The sequence below is a fragment of the Dipodomys spectabilis genome, unplaced genomic scaffold, assembly GCF_019054845.1.
Source record: "Dipodomys spectabilis isolate Male_0828 unplaced genomic scaffold, ASM1905484v1 ptg000027l, whole genome shotgun sequence".
Classification (NCBI taxonomy): Eukaryota; Metazoa; Chordata; class Mammalia; order Rodentia; family Heteromyidae; genus Dipodomys; species Dipodomys spectabilis.
In genome coordinates this window covers 522,869-536,721 of record NW_024870704.1, presented here as the reverse complement: position 1 = coordinate 536,721, position 13,853 = coordinate 522,869, and the positions used below count along the sequence as shown (strand labels likewise).

The following is a 13,853-nucleotide window of genomic DNA, read 5'->3' as shown; positions in this document are numbered from 1 at the left end:
ATTTTAAAATATTCTATATTCTATGTTTGTATAATGTCCATAATCTATTTTATTCTTCATAGATATACTTTGAGTTTTACATTGTTTTATAATATGTAGGTTCATTAATGTGTCCTTTCAGATTGCATTCCATATAGAAACAGTATAAGATTCCTTTCTTTCCTAGGTCCTTATAGTATGATTTTTTTGGGATAAAATATCAATGGTGTCAAATTTCAAAAGTTTTGTAAAGGTTATGTAAAAGGTTTTGTAAAGGCCTTTCTAAGGTGAAGATTTAATACACTGATGTCAAACTTACTTTTAATTATATGAATTACGTGTATTGTTACACTTCTAATTTTGTAATCAACTTTTTAATAACTGCTTTTCTTTTCTTGTATCTGAAGAATGAAAAATATGGAATACTTCATAAATCTACATATCATCCTTGTGCAAGTGCCATGTTAAACATTTATTGAAATTAGTGTATACACTGCTGAAACATGTAGTATCCTCTAAATTTAAGTAGTTAATGATGCAATCTTATACAGGCTTATATCATTGTGTGCCTATTTGTAACAAGAAAACCTTATTGTTCCTAACAATGCTATTGATCTTATTTCCCTATAATTCTCGGAATAGTGGAAAAAATTATATTTTTCTGTCGATTGCTTACATTTGCAATTTTTTGTCAATGACTATTTTTATTTTTTTATTTTTATTTTTTTTATTATTTTTTGTGAACATACTGTACAGAGGGGTTACAATTACATGGGCAAAATAATGAGTACATTTCTTTTTTTTTTTTTGTCGGTCGTGGGGCTTGAACTCTGGGCCTGGGCGCTGTCCCTCAGCTCTTCAGCTCAAAGCGAGCGCTCTACCACTTGAGCTACAGCGCCACTTCCGGTTTTCTGGTGGTTTATTGGAGATAGGAGTCTCACGGTCTCTCCTGCCTGGGCTGGCTTTGAACCTTGATCCTCAGATCTCAGCCTCCTGAGTAGCTAGGATTACAGGCATGAGCCACCAGCGCCCGGCCCATGAGTACATTTCTTACCAAGCATTGCAGCCTCCTCCTTTGTTTACCCTTCACATCCCTTCCCAGCCTCCCCCCCACCCAATCCCACCCCCACCCTACCCCCCCCACCCCCCCCACCCCCCGCACCAAAGTTGTAAAGTTTGTTTTCGGCATGACAACTTGTACTTTTCATAGTTGCAACGGGTCCACCTGTATCCTTAAGCGACTTGTTTTCCCCATCTCCTCCACAAATTATACCGACATCAAATATAGTGAAAGCAGGGGTTATACTGTGAGGGAGGGACATACAAAGCAACAAAGAAATAATCTTATAAATGCATTAGAATCAAATGCATGAAAGAAAAACACATTTAAATACATATCTAAGGGAACATTTTCCTAACATCTCATTATCTGACCTTTTCTGCTTGACTCATACATATACTAGATATTGCAAATATGGGAAAACATGGGACCTATGTTTCTTTGGGCTTGGCTTACTTCACTTAATATAATTTTTTCCAAACCTTTCCATTTCCTAACAAATGGGGAAATGTCATTCTTTCTGATGGAAGCATAGAATTCCATTGTGTATATATACCACATTTTCTTGATCCATTCATCTACTGAGGGACATCTGGGTTGGTTCCTGATCTTAGCTATGGGAAATAATGCTGCAATAAACATAGTTGTGCTGGTAGCTTTAGTGTGGTTTTGTTTGTAAACATTTGGGTAAATGTTCAAAAATGGGATTGCTGGGTCATAGGGGAGCTCTATGTGAGGTCTTTTCAGGAACGTCCATACTGCTTTCCAAATTGGTTGAACAAGTTTACACTCCCACCAACAACGAAGTAAGGTTCCCTTCTGTCCACATCCCCTCCAGCATCTGTTGTTGTTAGAGTTCTTGATTATAGCCATTCTAACTGGGGTGAGGTGATATCTCAATGTTGTTTTGATTTGCGTTTCTTTTATGGCTAGGGAGGTTGAGCATTTCTTCATGTGTCTATTGGCCATCCTTCTTTCTTCTTCAGAGAAGTTTCTCTTCATGACTTTAGCCCACTTATTTATTGGGCAGTTGTTTCTTTGAGGATTTGTTGTTGGGGGATTTAATTTTTTGAGTTCCAAGTATATTTTAGATATGAGACCCTTGTCCGTTGTATGGCTAGTGAATATCTTCTCTCAATCCGTGGGCTTAATTATTATTAATCTTGCTAGCTATGTCTTTTGCCATGCAGAAGCTCTTTTTCATTTGGGATTTGATCGTACTTTCAAATATTTATAGTTAGGTCCAAAGTTGATGGCTTTTTCAAGTACTTGTGGAGATAATGGATTCAAAGTAAGCCTTGCTTAAGAGCTACTTCTAAATTTCTGCAGCTGAAAATTTTCCAAATGAGGTCTTACTGACACAAATGTCTATCTGACCCTTTACCCTTCTTCCATGTAGGAACAGGCCAACAATAATATCTTACCTTGACACCCTAGATTGTCTTACTGGAATAAAAAAATGTTGGTTACAAGGGATCACAGAGAGACGAACAGTTCAGACAATACTGTACAGACTAGAAGGTATTTTATCAGAATATAATTATTTTCTATACCTACCATTTCAAAAGTAGCTAAAGCCAAGAAGGTGAAAAAAATTTTCATATGCATGATTACCTAATGTACTGGCCTGTCTATCACCCAAGTAGGCAGGAACTTACACTACTCTCTTTCTATCATCAAATATTTTCATAGTTGCAGAAGTCCATATGTTTCTCCTCGTTATTAGTCTTTAAATTGCTAATATTTTAATCACAATGTTTCCTCTTGCCTCCAGGCTGTAAATCTACAAAAATATTAAACCTTTAGTTCTAACTCTATCCAACACTGAGGTAGAGATAATGGAATAATACTTTAAAACAGAGTTGCCTTTGATAACCTAACCACAAAAGAACAAGGCATAACAAGTGCCTTTTTTATTATCTTATATATAGTCATATATTTTATCTTTATAAGTGCTGATTTTTTTTATTTTACATGGTGAAACTTACTAGAATTAGTTGATAATTTGACAAATGAATTGGTATTTCTTTATTACAGTAAGTAGAATTGGAATATAAACAATTATGTTTAGAATATACATTAGAATATAAATAGTATCAATGCAATATCTTCGGTATAAACTTGTGATTCCGTCTAAGTGTTCTTGTCCTTCTGAATTCACATGGAAAAAAAAAATGTTTTCCTCTAACCTATAATGGATTTTATTCTGCTGCTCTGTTTATTGTTTTAACTCGCTTGTCCCAAAATGATTTTCTTCATATTTTTGAAGCATTCCTACTGATTATGCACAAATTTTGCTGATATGATATCTAAAAAATATTATTATTCTGCAGGACCCTTGAGTCCTAGGATCCCAGGTTCCAGTTACCTACATGATCACCTAGGCCCATGCAACAGGCAAACAGAAAGTAATTGAAAACACATCTCAATTCCTCATTTCTCATATTTTAGGGCCCCAATTCCTTGAGATGCAAGAATTAGCAGTAAGCAATTGTAAAATGCAAGGCAACTTAAAACGAAAGATGAAATCACAAAATCTGAGAGAAAGTACTCTAATTCAAACTTTCAATTTACAGATGACCAGCCCATATGAGTGAACAAGATCACAAAGTGTCATAAGATTATTTTTAATACTCCCCCTAGTGACTAATGAAATATTTAGGTCCAGAATAAGTGGGCCAAAAAATAGGTCCTGGAAGGAATCCTTAATTGGTCTACCAAGAAGCAGAAAACTTGACTTAGAGGTCAAATGTAATTCAAAAAAACAATTATTGAGAAGATCATTAGGGCTTCAAAACACTGGTATTTCAGTACAATTTGGGTCTGTGGTATAAAAATGTTGTTATTCTCAAACCAATGATAATCTCCATTTAATCTCCTGAAAGTGTATTCCTTTTCAAATAAAATTTTTAAAATCACATTCAGCAAAATAACATTTGACAAGTAGATGATACTTACATTACAAGCTTTTCAAGTGTAGGGAGCAAGTTACAATAGAGTTGATTTATTTAACCAGCACTAATGCCAAAAAGGTTCAATGATTCATTAAAGTGTAGAAATAGTACCACCTACCATTTCTGTTGTTCAGTAGGTGCCTTCCAGAAATGTGTTAAATAGATAAGCCTCCCATATTTCAAACCCAAAAGTTAGCTAATAAAGTAAATTTAATCACTTAAGAAGGTACATTTTAAAAAGTCACAAATAATTGCCTTATCATATGTTGTTTTATGTTTTCCCTATCTGTCTAACATAGTAAGAAATATGAATTTAAGTCTTGAATTTGGGTACTCTTCAGAGATGTGACAAACATAAAATCTGTCTTCTATTTCTATCATATTCCTCTATAGTCGTAAATTTAGTTTTCTTCTTTTTCCAAAACTTATAAGTAGTAGAAAGTATTATCCCATGTAAAATAAAATAATCACAAACCATTGTACAAAACCATTTATAAAAGCTGGTAGTTAGGAATATTTTCTAAGACATTTTTAAACTTTCTTGTTGACTGAAGATTAATCTTCCAAATGGATAATAATAAAATCATGTCTAGGTGCTTCACGTCTCCAGTCTTGCAAATAGTTACTGCAGATGAATGAATTATGGAAATGTAAGCTGACATCAGTTCAAGTATATGCAACATTGACATTCCATGGAATGTATATAAAGCTTGTAAACTGTTAACAGACAGTTTAACAGAATGACTATTAGGAAGTTGAAAGCAGAGAGAAATAATAGTAAAGACATGAAATGAATGAAAAATGGAACAAGGGGCTAGTACACCTAAAATACTCAATGTACACGTATGATAAAGGAATTGATAAATCAGATATAAATCTTGGAGAGGGGGTTGGTTGAGAATGATAGGAGTGACTGATCTAGGAGCATTTGACAATTAGATGGATATATTTAATTGCAACACACTTGCACAACCTTTTAAATTCAGTTAAAAATAAAACAAAAAACAAAAACACACAAAAATCACAAACAAACAGCAATCTCTAGAGAGTATGAATATGACCTCTCAAAATTTTAAGCAGTTAATGAAGAGCAGTCTTGGGAAAAGCAAACTAAGCTGTTCAAAGTGGGCAGTTAGGGGTAGGGGAGAATTTTGAACAGATTTAAGTAGATTGTCTCAGATTATAAATCACCTACATCTGCTGCAAATATTATCTTTCTTCTGCTAGTTCTCTTTGTCTGAACTGGATACTCGTCCTGAGACACCCTTGATAGATTGTGAAGATAGAATGGAAGAAACAAGCTCAAGGATCCATTACGCCACTGGACAGAAAACAATCCTCGATGGTTACTCTCATCTCTCTACACTACTCTTTCTTCATACTTTTAAGTAAATTCATTTTGAATTATATTGTTCCTTCTTTGTTTTGGCAAAGTAATTGGTCAAAGTAATTCCCTAAACATTATTGGCCATTTTTCCATCATGCTGTTTACATGTCCAAACGAGTCCAGTAAACTTCCCTCTTGCATTTGGTTGCCATGAAACAACATCTATGTTAATGAGGAGAAATCTAATGTAAACCTTTTCTCCAGAAAACCAGTCCAAGAAGCTGTGATCACAAACATTTGGCTTCATTTTTTTCCTTTTTCTTTTACCTTGAAAGTCTTCTTGTGTCTAAAGCCCAGAAAAATAAGAACTCCATCACTCTTTGGTTCAAAGATATATTTTGCTAACATGATGCTTAGAGGAAACCGAAAAATTCTGCACTTTTATGTTCTCTCTTATGACTCTCGTTAGATACCATATCAGGAACAGTGAAGTGATTCTTTGCAAAATTATTTCAATAGATTACTTTTCTCTTGATCTTGCATTTGCTCTATAATATGTATGGAGGAGAATAGTATTAAATCACTCATACCTGGGAAGACAGTGTCTGGTAAAAAGGACAATGCTTACATGTTCTACTTCTATGTCCTCCTCTTAGCTCTTGCCTGATTTCCAATTATTCACAGCTTCTTGGCTTCAAGTCTAGTGAAGCTGAAGGACTATGAATCCTCCCCCACTGCTACATGTTCATGATTTCTCTTTTAAAAGTCTTTTAAGTTGCCTCTTTTGGATGTGGAATTTATTTTCATGTCTTCATTCAATCTGTTCTGCGTTGTAGTGAGCCAAATCGGCTCTGTAAAATCACTTTAGGTCGCAAAAATATTGACAAAATGTATATCAAAAAGTTTTGGCCTCCCTCCACTGCTGAAGTCAATACACTTAGCTAGGGCTTCTAAGAACACTGTTTTCTGACATTTTCAATTTGTTCAATTCTTTTCCGAACCCAAAACTTTTTTGTCTTATGTAAGAAGAGAAGTCTTCACTACGTCACTATTATATTTTGTGTGCCACTTACAAATGTGAAATTATTGGTTTGAAATATCCAATAGATTTTTTGTGTGTTTCAAAGCTTCACGTGTAAAGATATTGTAGAAAGTGTTACAAAAAGAAAAGTGTAAACCCAATACTTTCTTTCATTGTTAGGGCACTTTCTCCCTAAATATTTTGACCCAAATTTTCTTTTTCAGAGTATTACTGTTTGGTAATTAAAGGTTAATTCACAAATTTTGACGTCTTATTTTTTTATAAACTTTGAATTTATATTCCCTACAACCTTGTTTCACACAGTGAGAGGATATTTCCCGGGTAAGGACAATTCTCAAGGGAACCTACAGAATTTACAGCAAGGTTTCTGAGGTTTGTTTAATGTGAAAAAAGCCATCTTCATCCTCATTGCTCCCTCTCTACTAAGTCTCTATGGATTTCTTTGCATGAAAACCTATTCTCCCAGGCAATTTCTTAATAGGCTAAGTTGTTAAAAATGTTTGAACAATTAAAATTTAACTGTCATAACTTTAAAATTCTTTTGAAATTCCTTTATCAGAATCACGAATTCACCAATCCTAATTACACCTTTACCATAAAAAAGTTAACACGTTTTTTTTCATGTTATAGTGTCCATGTAACTATTATTTTCCAATGGCTTTGTTATGCGTACATCTGACCATTTAAGCTGATGCTGAGCAAAATGAACTCCACGATTTGGAAACAGATTTTTTTCATTTGTGGTTGTTGTTTTTGATGTAATATGTGATTTCTGTTTTCTTTGGGTTTTTCCCCTATGGTTTATCCCTGCTGTATTTGATTTTGTATTGTATATAAATTTACCTTAATTAGGAACGGAAGAGGAAAAACAAAATGGTGAGCAAAGGACAAAGGGAAAACCAATGCAATAGCAATATGCACAAGACAATATGTTTGAAATGTACATTACAACTTGTGAGGGGTGAAGGGGTAAAAGAAAACTGTGAGAAAAATGAGGTAGGAGTAACAAGTTTGAAAAGTTAGGAGTTCACTACCTTACAACTACTGTAACCCCACTGTACATCACTTTGATAATAAAATTTTAAAAATAAGCTGCATAAAATATAAATTCACTGTACTGATATGGCAAATATTATTCTTCATGTAGTAACTTTTAAAAGTCAATACTATTTGGCATCTAATTTGAATTAATTACCCCTTCTTTATCAGTGGACCATCAACTTGACTGTTATCCAACTAGACAATATTTTCACAATGAACTTGCCAATATTTTGAAAAAAGAATAAATTTAGTATATTCTCATACTAAAACCGAAAACAGTTTATTTCTAAGGAAACCCATAACTTTTAAAAGTAAATAAATTGTTAAGAGGACAGAATATATGTGTTCTTCAAAATTTGTATCAGTAATAACTACTCATTTTTAAATTCTCAACATTCCAAACCTGAGAGGTTCAAACAGTACCTGTTTGCATGTTATGAAATTCTGGAATAGATGCAGTTTCCAATGGGGTCTTACAGATTGAGAAGTCAACAGAAAAATAGAAACATTCTGTTAGAGGATAAAACTATGAAGCATTTGTAATAATTAATTTTTCATGAGTAAGCAATTGATTATCAGTGTAAACCATTATTTCTATGGCCGTCAATTCCAAGATTTATGCCATAAAGTCATACTAGCCCAACAGTTTCCAACTTGTAGGGTGTATCTTAAAATTCCTTAATTCACATCATGAATAGCTTATCTCTATAGTGAAAATACTACACCTCTGCTAATGTGATGCCCTCCTTATTCTGGAAAGAACACCACAATAAGCTGAGCTGCATCATTTTTCCCACAGTGTTACTCTTGAGATCAGAACACTTGCAAATATTATTTATATTTATACTTTATAACTATATTATATATATTCAGGATGCTAAGAATGTAAAATTATGGTTCAAAGCCCACCCAGGCAGGAAGATTTTTAGACTCTTATCTCCAATAAACTTCTCAGAAAAAGCCAGACACAAGTGGCAGTGAGATTGAAGTGGTAGGGCATGAGCCTTGAGCTCAGCGACAATATCCAGGATGAGAGTTCAAACCCTAGGACAAACCAATAAAACAGAAACAAAAATAAAATTGAACCCTAAACCTAGCATTTTTATCATTGTGTACAGGCGCACATAATTAAGGAAATTGTTTCTTGTTACATATATGTAGAAGAAAGAAGATGTCACGCAATTATTCTATTCATACCATGTTATACCAAAGATTCAAAAAACGCTTCATGTTCCACTTAGGAGTACTGCTTTTTCTATATCAATCCCATAAATCTACATACTGGACTTGGCTTCAATGTTTTAATGTTGTCTTATTTGTAGAGATTTTTATATTGTATTGAACACTTATACTTAAACACAAAACTTCTATTTTTCCTATTATTGCTATTGGTTCTCTTATTTTTACCTCATGTGCCCTTGGGAAATTAATGCACAGCACACACACTCACAAGAAAATCATCTGAGATCTTTCTTACCATTTAAAATTCACCTTACTTTATAGAGCACTTAAGAAGTTTGAACTCAATCTACTCATGGATAATGTATTTATAAGCAATTTAAATTTCATATTTTCTCTTTACTAAGTTGTCTCTGAAACATGTGTGACCTCATGTCCAAAGCTGTCCTTGTGCTATTTCAATGAAGCCAAAAAGCATTCATTTTATCTGGAGCAGCGCCATATATTCTTACTGGAAGTAAATGGAAGTAACTTTTACTGGATGTGAAAATTGATTCCAGGAGAGGAATTGAACATAGCGGAATGAGAAAATTCAAGTTAACTTTTGCTTTCCTCTTTATTGTAAGAGAAAAGAATCCAAGGCTTGAAGGAACCTCTGTCATTGACTTTTTTGAGTGTCTTCTTTACTCATATAAAACTTCTAATTGAGAGTATTACAAAAGGAAACAATGGCTGTTTCAAGGCCAGCATATAACAAAAGGAAATAACTTTTTTTTTTAAAAGTGTTCTACTACAAAGAAAAAAACCACGGAGGTTAAAAAGTCTTACGGATGAATGTTTCACTCCTGAGGTGATTCATTTTGGCAGGAGTCACTTATCAATTCCTTTAGTCTGGTCCTGAATTTTCTATAGCAATAAGGATTCCAAAAAAGCAGGATCCAATGAGTATGATCGGCAAAAGCAACCTTTTCTCAGACCAGTACTCCTTTAAAGAGGGACCCAAAGAAATACCTAGGATTTCCTTTGTTTGGTTGTTTGTATAGTTTGTGCTGGTTCTGGGGCTTGAACTCAGAAGCTGGAACTCGTCCCTGTACAGTTGTCTTTCCTGCCCACCTGCCTCCAAAACTAGTACTCTACTGCTTGAGCCAAAAATCAACTTCTGATTTTTTGGTGTTTAATTACAGATAAGAGTTGGACAGACTCTCCTAAATGGGTTGGCATTGAGATGAGATAGTAAGAAAGCTAAGTGACATCAATTGTATAGACTTCTCTTTTGAACCAAGAAATATTAGGTGAAGTTTATTATAAAACCAATGTTTGACAATTTTTAAAAGAGAATATGTCCAGCAAAAAAGCCATGACTTAAATAACTCAGCAAAAGTAGGTGCACTGAATCATTTAGGAATTACTTTCTCTGCTTGGGAAGATTAATCTTGAATTCATCATTCCTTTTGGGGAAACAAAGTTTTATTTGCACTTTTTTGTTGGTTGTGAGGCCGGAACTCTGATCCTGGTCATTGTCCCTCAGCTCTTCAGGTCAAGTTAAGTGCTCTACGACTTTAGATACAGCACCACTTCTGATTTCCAGTGGTTAATTGAAGATAAGAGTCTCATAGACTTTCGTGACCAGGCTGGCTTTGAACCACAATCCTCTGGTCTCAACCTATTGAGTAGCTAGGATTACAGGCATGGGCCACCAACACCTCGCTCATATTTGCATTTATTGCAGTTAATGACACTAAGTAGACAAAGAATGGAAATCTGAATCAAATGATGTGACATTGTAGCTTTTCAGAAAAATTGAGATAGCAATAAATATGTCCTCCTTTTCCATTTTGTTATATCAATGGCTCATGAGCTATGGAAACCTTACATTAGCATTCTCTTCCATATGTGTAGGTGTATTTAGTATCAGGAAATGTTCATAGAGATATAGAGAAAGACAGATTTTTAGAAAACAAAGGAGATCAGGTATGAAAGAACAGCAAAAGAGATACATTTATCACCCAGAGATTAAGAACTAGCTTAAGAGATTTAGAATGCTAAAGGCAATGAGCAATAACCTTGGTTGATAACTAATTCTTCAATAACCAAAAATGGTTCCCTAGAACGCTTTCTGCTATATCTTAGTTACTATTATTTATTCCTTCCACCTGGAGTTATTCCTTCTCTTCTGTCAAAACTGTCAATTAGCCGCTGCTTTTTGGTGCTATGACTGGCCTACAAAGTTTCCAAATCTCAGTTTACCCTTCTCATTGTGATTAGCAGTGACAACTGAAAAGCCTGGAATCTTTGAATTTACAGAATTAATCTTCACCTGATATCTAAGCCCATTCCTGGCATTAACTGTCATGACCTAATGAAAAAACATTTTTTTCAAAACAGTATCGTAATATAAGTAAAGTACATGAATTAGGGACTATTGTCAGGTATCAGTATGGAAGGAGGAATTATATATTTCAAGTATGGGTTCTTTATTTTGCATTTAATAACTAAATGTTTATTGTTGCTTCTGTTGTTGTTGTTGTTGTTTTGCCAGTCCTGGGGCTTAAACTCAGGACTAGGGAATTATTCCTCAGCTTTTTTGTTGTTGTTGTTCAAGGCTAACACTCTACCACTTGAGGCACAGCACCACTTCCAGTGTTTCTTTTTCTGTTTTTGTGGTACTGAGGAATTAAACCCAGGGTTTTGTGCATGCTAGGCAATCACCGTACCATAAAACCACATTCACAGAGCCCTAAATGACTTCCTTAAAATGGCATTACATTTTCGTTCCATAACTATATATCATAATTTTGGCCAGAAATTTTTGCTAGACAAGGACTTTGAACATAATACTAAGTCCAACAAGGGTAGATGTACAATGAATGACTGTCATGGTCTAGCCATGGACAAAGGGCCTTACCTCATGGAGCTGGTACAACAGACTGAACGAGACAGCTCCTGACCCACAGCCCACCTCCAGAATTAGAGGGTCTCTAATTCTGGAGCCACAAGGGGATGCTGGCCTCCTCCTCCAGCACCCATTCTATCAGTTCCTTAGCGAGAGAGAGAGAGAGAGAGAGAGAGAGAGAGAGAGAGAGAGAGAGAGAAAGAAGGTCAGAATTACACTTAAGGCAGGTGCCGGTGGCTCAGGCCTCTAATCCTAACTACACAGGAAGCTGAGATGTGAGGATCATGATTCATAGCCTGCCCAGGCAGGAACATCTGTGAGACTCATCTCCAAAAGAACCACCAAAAAACCGGAAGTGGTGTTGTGACTCAATTGGTAGAGTGCTAGCCATGAGCTGTGAAGCTTGGGAACAACAACCAGGCCCAGAGTTTAAGCCCCATGACTGACAAGAAGTGGACCTTCCCATCACATGAAGTGGACTGAATAGCACTCATTGTCCTAGAGAGCATGGCAGAGAAGTCAGACCAAGCTTCTTGTCAGCTGGGAGTCATGAGTAGGTCACCTGGTTTCTCTGTGCCTAAGTTTCTCCAGTTGCAAAACTGAACAAAGTGAAGGATTCCCTTCCTCATAGGGGTAGAGTAATAATGAAAGAGAGCCATGTTTTTTTTCATAATCCCATACCAGTCGCCCCATTAATAACACACACCATCTAAGCCCTTTCCAGGTATCTTCCTGTCATATGCTCACAGAATTGCTGAGAACAGGATCTGACAGCCCCTCCCTCTGTACCTGGCCCTGCTCTAGAGATTCCTGTTTATTAATCCCTTGTTTCCTCAAAACTGTCCCATGATGATACTGAGGTCCAATAGTTGAGGCCCTACCCCGAGCTTCACCTGTGGTCAAGAATCAGCTGCCATGGACTGAGTTTGGGATATTCCATCTAAACCATTGACTGAGCATGGTGCTACATGTCTATCATCCCAACTACAGAGGACCGGGCCTGGTGGCACATGCCCATCACAGATAGGAGTACCACGATCCAGCCCAGCCTGAGCATATATGAAGTTTTAATCTCGGAAATGCCCGACAGAAAAGCTTGGCTCGCATGGTCAAATACGTGAGTGGCAAGCCTAAGGCATTGAGGTCAAACCCTAATATACCAAAAAGAACCAGAGGCCCAGTGCCAGAGGCTCATGCCTATAATCCTAGATCTGAAAATCACAGCTCAAGATTTAAAATAGGGTTTGCCTGCCTATCAGACGTCATGATGAGAAGACCCAAAGTCTGACCTATGCTGTTGCACTCCATATTAGCAGGGCTCACATCCTTACTAAGTTCTCTGTCTCCTGGGAAACCAATCCCTAAGCGCCGCACTCCCAGGTCCTCCCAAGCTTCCACTGTTACCAACCAGGCCCAAGGGAGTACACAGCTCCAGGGCACACAGATCCCTTGTTCTTCTAATTTAACATTGCTGAGTCCCCTTCAAGCGTCTTACCCTTTCAGGCCCCCAGACCTCAGCTGTGAAGCCCATGCACCCCTCAAAGATAGCAGGTAGAAGTTACCAAAGCATCCAGCCTCCATGTTACAACCCACTTCTACACACAAACACACTCATTCAGACTGGTGAGAGAAGGCTCGTCCATGCAGTACCTGCAATTTGCCAACTGATCAGTCACTTGAGCACAGTCAGTCTGCACAAGGAGAAAGATCATCTATCTCTCTGTGTCTCTCTGTCTCTCTCTATGACTCTCTGTCTCTCTGTCTCTCTGTCTCTCTCTGTCTCTGTCTGTCTGTCTGTATGTCTATCTCTCTCTCTCTCTCTCTCTCTCTCTCTCTCTCTCTCTCTCTCTCTCTCTCACACACACACACACACACACACCGACTCAGAACAGTGCCTCTCTTGAGTTTGTTGGAGACCAGATGGACCGGGAGGACCAGCATAAGCTGGCAGAGCTGGGAAATGTGATCACCTGGAAGAACTGTTGACAGCTGGGAGGGGTTGAAAGTCCACGTGTATGTGTTTGTGTGTGTGAGTGTGGAGGGATGTTCCCCCCAGATATTATCCTTCTGTTTTGACCCCTGCACCCTCACCTCCCTACTGGGCTTTTCTGGAACCCTCTTCACATGAAAGTGTGACCAAGCACAGAAGACAAGGGCTCACACAACAAGGGGTTGTTTATCTTCTGTATCCAACACCCCCACCCCCAGAGAAAAGGATAAGACCCCAAAAGGCAGATGTGGACATGCTGCTCCCCATCTCTGACTAAAGCCACCAAGTTCCCACCAGGGAAAGGAAGGGTGCAGACTCACTGCTATGAGTCTCCCACTGATCCAGGCCAGAGGCTCTGTGGCTCCCACTCCTCACCCAACCCTGTATT

General features: G+C 36.9%; 1 pseudogene; it reads right to left on the bottom strand.

Moving 5' to 3' along the window:
• Positions 1-390: 390 nt before the first annotated feature.
• LOC122104615 lies at positions 391-489 on the bottom strand (annotated as a pseudogene).
• Between the last annotated feature and the right edge of the window lie 13,364 nt (positions 490-13,853).